The sequence below is a fragment of the Panthera onca genome, chromosome B1, assembly GCF_046562875.1.
Source record: "Panthera onca isolate mPanOnc1 chromosome B1, mPanOnc1 haplotype 2, whole genome shotgun sequence".
Classification (NCBI taxonomy): domain Eukaryota; kingdom Metazoa; phylum Chordata; class Mammalia; order Carnivora; family Felidae; genus Panthera; species Panthera onca.
Genome location: NC_138342.1, coordinates 167,719,052 through 167,725,051, shown reverse-complemented (window position 1 = coordinate 167,725,051; position 6,000 = coordinate 167,719,052).

Below are 6,000 nucleotides of genomic sequence, written 5' to 3'. Positions count from 1 at the left end.
TGGTGGGACTCAAAAAGGTGAATAGGCTCCACCTGAGAGGCTGCAAGCACAGTGGTATTATCAAGGAGAATGCCTAATTTTATTTTAGGAGACATTAGAAATATTTTTAAATGCATTTATAATGGAACAAGTTCCCACAAGGAACAAGAAGAAGAATTTAGCTAGAGGTTAGAAGTGCAAGAAGAAGCAAGCCAAAAGGAAGACAGCAAATGAGTGAACTAAGGAAATGTTATTTTGGCCAAAGCCAAACAAGGCCAGGATGAGGGATAAATAGAAACAGCTTCAATTCACACTTTTAGATGAAAATCTGTCATAAATCATTTCATTGCTGGAAGCTCATGAACTTTCCAGGTATGGAATTTGTGGCATAGTTTCTGAAATTTCTCTTTCTCAGTCTGTGATGAGACACAGTGATAATTCACACATTTGCTAAGTGTTTATCCTTGCCATGAGAAGAAACCTGGGTTTGATTATTTGCATATCGTATACTTATGACTGTGTAATGTATGCATCATGGGCATAGCTCTGTATATCCCAAGCTTGTGCTCTATTCCATAAGCATATTTCTACATCCAGTCATAAATCATGTTAACATCTTACACAGATGTGAGTTTTCATAGTCAATTTGAATGGTAAAATTGCCATAAAAATTATAGACAGGATGAACACAGCTTCGAGGCTTTGGGCCAACAAGTGCGACTAAAACCACATTATCCCTTCTCTTTGTTTAACCTAAATGAAAAGATATTTTGACATTTCAGTGAGCTGCTCTCATTTAAAGAAAAAATTAATCTGGGTATTTTTTTTCCCATTCTATCAACATTGGTGGAGTTCCATTTCTCTTTCTGATTTCATTAGCTGCCAGAGCACAAAAGACCCTTTCATTTTCCTCTCAAACCACCCACTTGGTATCTTTTATGCTTCAGCAATCCACACACAGATCACTCCCTCAGCATGGCTGCCTCATTAAGAAATACAGAGAGAGGGACTTAGAGCCTCACCTCCCAAAGGAAGAATCAGAGAAGCCACACAGCCAGTCCCTTGGGTTTGCAAAGGAAATGGCTTTACCCCAGCACTCCACAGAGCAGCCTTCTCATAGTGGCTGAAGCATGTCCAACATGTCAGAATCTACTTGGATTCATTGGCAAGGCCCTCAGAGAAACAGTGGATGGGGAGCAGGGGAGAGAAAGGCAGGGTAGATAACCAGAACCTCATTATTGTCATCATTTGTAAGCTTGGCCTGCTTCATCCTTCCTTAATGGAGTATGAAATAGGAGACACCCCATCCCCATTAGTCAGGATAGCACTTGGCCTGTATGGCATCATATTCAGTGCCCAGGCCCTGCATCTCAGGTCACTGTGAGCAGCAACAGTCTGAATTGAAACTTGGGGAGATGATGAAGATGAGGGAGCCCCTCCCTGGCACAGTATTTGCGTGTAAGATTACCTTCAGTCTCTTCACAGTTTTCTCAGGGATTGGATCCCATCACATTGAGAAGGGCTTTCAGCACTACTGAGGCTGTCAGGATGCCTGAAATTATCACAGGGTAAAAGGCACTGGAATTCCCCAGCCTAAGAGCATATATATATATTATATATATATATATATATATATATATAATATATATATATATATTCTAAACCTTAGAAAGATGACATGAACATCAAATTTGATAGAATTTTATTATTAAGATGAAAGAATTATAGTCTAGCAGCCATGGCAGAACTTCGGAGAACGTTTTATTGTTGAGGGCAGTGTCCACAATGAAACTTCCTGGATTTTGGAATGAGGCAGAAATGAGTCAAGTTCTGGCTCCCCCATTTCTTGACTATGAAAGCTTGGGCTAGTTATTTAACCTCTCTAAGCCTCTGTTTTCTTGTTGGGGCAATATAAATTATAATATGTAATCCATAGAGAAGTTTTAAGGATTAGATTAAATAAAGTAATATATATTTAATAATATTAAAAATATATTTTATGAGTGCCTCTTTTTTTCTTGGATTATCTCCTGTTCTTTGGGAGAACAGCAAGGAATGAGATGCTCTGAAGGAATGAGATTTAAAACATATATTTGGGGGTGCCTGGGTGGCTCAGCGAGTTAAGTGTCTGACTTCAGCTCAGGTCATGATCTCACAGTCCAAGAGTTCAAGCCCCGCATCAGGCTCTGTGCTGACAGCTCGGAGCCTGGAGCCTGCTTCAGATTCTGTGTCCTCCTCTCTTTCTGCCCCTCCCCCGTTCATGCTCTGTCTCTCTCTGTCTCAAAAATAAATAAACATTAAAAAATTAATGTATATTTGTTTGGAAGATAAGGAGAGTCTGACATTAAGATAAGGACCACTCTCTGGAGGAAGAATCTAAGAACACTTCAGGACAGGAGCTGAAGGTACAGAACTGGCTGCTGTACAAAAGTGGTGGTAAGTGGAAGGCAAGTAAAGAAGATTGTTAAGAATATGAGGGTTACAAAGGAGGTCGATTAAGCCACCTGGGTTTGAGCCCTGGCTTGGCTGCTTTTCAGTTGGATGGCCTAGGTTGACTTACTTAGCTTCTCTCTACCTCATTATACTCATCTATAAGAGAGAAATAGTAAGAGTACCTGCCTTCTAGACAGGGTGACCAAATATTTTTAATCCTTCAAACAAGGACATTTTTTAGAGTAAAAAGAGGCTGTATAGATAATTATTCTGAAACAACAGGAGTAAACCAGGACAGTCTGGGCAAAACTGAGTACTCTATTTTGGGGGTAAAATGTATTAAGTGACCTAGGACTTGCAATATACTTTGAGCCATGCCTGCCATATTGCAAGTACTCAACAAGCATTGTTATTATTTTTACTAGTGACTTTTTCTTGTCAAGTCACTGAACCTATCTAAGTCAGTTTCCTTGTTGCCAAAATGGGATACCTGCTGCATTGAATTATTGTTAAGGATTAAATAGTATAATGGTTATGGAGCACTTTCTACAGTGCTTGGCATATGGCTGATACTCAAAAAAACATTAACTATTATAACTGGATTCAATGTTGGGGTTAAGAAGAGAGAAAGAAGGACTCTAAAACTTCTGAAATTACTCTTTTTCCATCAATGCAGTTGATAATTCACAAATTTCTAAATGTTTGTCCTTGCCATTAAAAGAAACTCAAAGGAAAATTTAGATAGATAAAGTAAATTTTTACTTTAGTTAATAGTGTGACCATAATGTAATGAAAGGAACATTGATTTTGAAAATAAAAAAAATCTCAGTTCCAGATTCATATTTACTAACTTTATGACTTTGGACAGGTCACTTAACCTTCACAAGCACCAGTTTTCTTATCTGTAAAGACTGCTGTCTTGAAGGATTGCTATGTGGATCAGCTGTATGTAAGCCGTAAAATATATAAGAATAGATGAGACTATATTTGATAATGATGCCTTTTACAGTAGTCCTACCCTGGCTAATGAAGCACTTCCCAATCTTTTGTTGTTGTGCCCTCTGAAAAAGTGAGAAATAAAGTAAGACATTATCTTTATCATCCACAGCCCCTAAAGGATACTTCTTATTTGTCATTCTCTTCCACTTGATACTGCTGGGCAGTTAATGTATTCCTAACAGATCAAGGAGCACTCTAGGCTACAGAAAATCATCCTACTGTCGTGTTTAATTACTTAGACTGCTTCCTTTGATTGATTCCTGTTTCATTCAATCTGTGTTTCTGAACTACGACCACCCCTGCCCCCAAACTTACCCTATTCACAGAACACCAGTTAAATGTCTTCCTCTCCTCACAAACTTTAGCATATCTACAGATTCACATTCTAATTATGATTTAGGTCTGGGTTAAGTATATCATAAGTAGTGAAAACATCATTTCCCAGTTTATAAAAATAATGAAACTAGTATTTCTTTCACACTTCCAAACATATAAATCTTGGGAATGTGCATGCACACACACACATGCACAAATACAGACACACACAAGACCTCAGCCAACAAAATGGCCAGGTGGATGATAAGAGGTTTGCATATGTAGCTTATTACTATCATTAATTTTTGATTAAAGAAAAACTATAAACAAATTCCAAAATTTATGCTGGCCTCTATTCTATTTAACTCTCTGCCACTATGTTATCTTCTTCTTCTTTAGGTCAGTGTCAGGCCAACAAGGAAAGTTCTTTGATGAGATCCTGGGTTCCCTTATGTGCAAAATGTTAGAATATTCCTGAAATTATCCTTAATTAAAAGGCAGAGCTTGATCTTACTAAATAAATGGAGCTTGATCTTGAGGTTAGAATTCTTAGTAATTCATCTGGATGGAACTGAAGATGGTTTTGTGAGCATGTTTTGAAGCAATTTATATTTTTCTTGAAAATGTATCAACTTTATTTCATATTTGTATATTAGTGCTTAAAAGCCTAGTTTTAGCTAAGGACTTGGGTACTAAGGTATCCAGGAACATAACCACAGATTTTAAAAATGTTTTCCACCAAGTCTGGGTGTTAACTCTCATGTTTCAAATTAGCTCATTTATCACCTGGAAAACAGGAAAATCAATGGGTTTTCTACATCACAGGTAAGAGTATAGAACCACAACCGTGAAGCTGGCAGTAGAACAACCTGCCCCAGCGGGCCACCTTCCAAAGTGCACATTGGTACAGAGAACATCCAAAGACTGAGAATTACCCTGTCAGCCTTTTAGCACCACGGACAGCTCATCCATTCTGGCACCGTAGGGGTGGGTGGGAGGACTGGAGCTTTAAACACAAGTCTGTATAGCAGCCCCCCCTCCTCCCCCCGGCAATGAGGAACCTCTACAAAAATGAGAAGAGGCAGAAATCAAGGCTCTTACCGTACACAGGAAGGGGATCCACAGGGGTTATGGAATTTGCCTAGTCACTTAATAAAATCATAGAGGATTTAGAACCTAGTTTCCCAACACACCACATCCTCCCAATTGAATAGCCTGCAAATAAATAAATAAATAAATAAATAAAATAAGTGAGGAAAACAGGATGGGGAATTCTGAAGCTCCAGTTTCACCCAAATGTAAAGGCAAGTGCTCTTCCAGAAATTGGGAGGAAAAACTTATGCAGAACCTCAGTTAGATGATAGCTTTCTATTATAATATAAGGAGTATAAATATGTCATTATGTCATGGGAGAAAAGGCACTTGTAATGCTTTAAAATTAATTGAGAACACTTCCAACTAGAGAATAATCCCTGCATATTATGTTGTTCTCTCTTAGAAACATGTGTGCATGCACATGCATACACAAACACATATTCTCACTCTCCATGAAGTCACACACTCACCTCAGGATGCTTTTCCTATGTCTCTCTTAAGGGTCCTCCTTATACTTCTTTTCCTCTTCTCTTTCCCACCCCACTTTGGTCCCAGTTTAGTTTCCTGACTCACGGACCTCTCAAATGCACAGATTATGAAATAAGCTGACAGCATGTGGAATTTGATAACAACTCCAAGGCAACATTATTGATGTGGGACAACCAAGAAGTCATCTGTGGAGTTCAACATGGCAGAAATTTATTGAACTAGAAAGAAAGATGTGTTAAAACAACTGAATGCTGGTTCTGTGTCAGCATGTGTCCTGGTCTCTTAGACTATATCTGTAACCAGGACAGAGAAGAATCCTGACATCATGAAGCTTTCATTCCCATGGGAGAGGTAGATAATAAAGCACCAGGAATACAATACATTCTAGAAACTAATGACTTTATTTAAAATTATTACCTGAAATAATGAAATTAAGTTACCACGGTTGGGGGTATGTGGATAGAATACTTTGAATATAAAGTCCCGGGAGCCCTAAGGACGTAACATTTGAGCTGAAACAAATAGCTTCATACCAATGACAACCCTTAGAAATTAAAAGAAGATGTAAATTATCCATATTGCTGAGAAACATTGTCATCTTGTCACCTTCTAAGCAAGAAAAAAAGTTCTTTTATCATAAAAAAAGAACACAAGTATTTCCTGTGCCTAATGCAGACAGTATGTTTATTA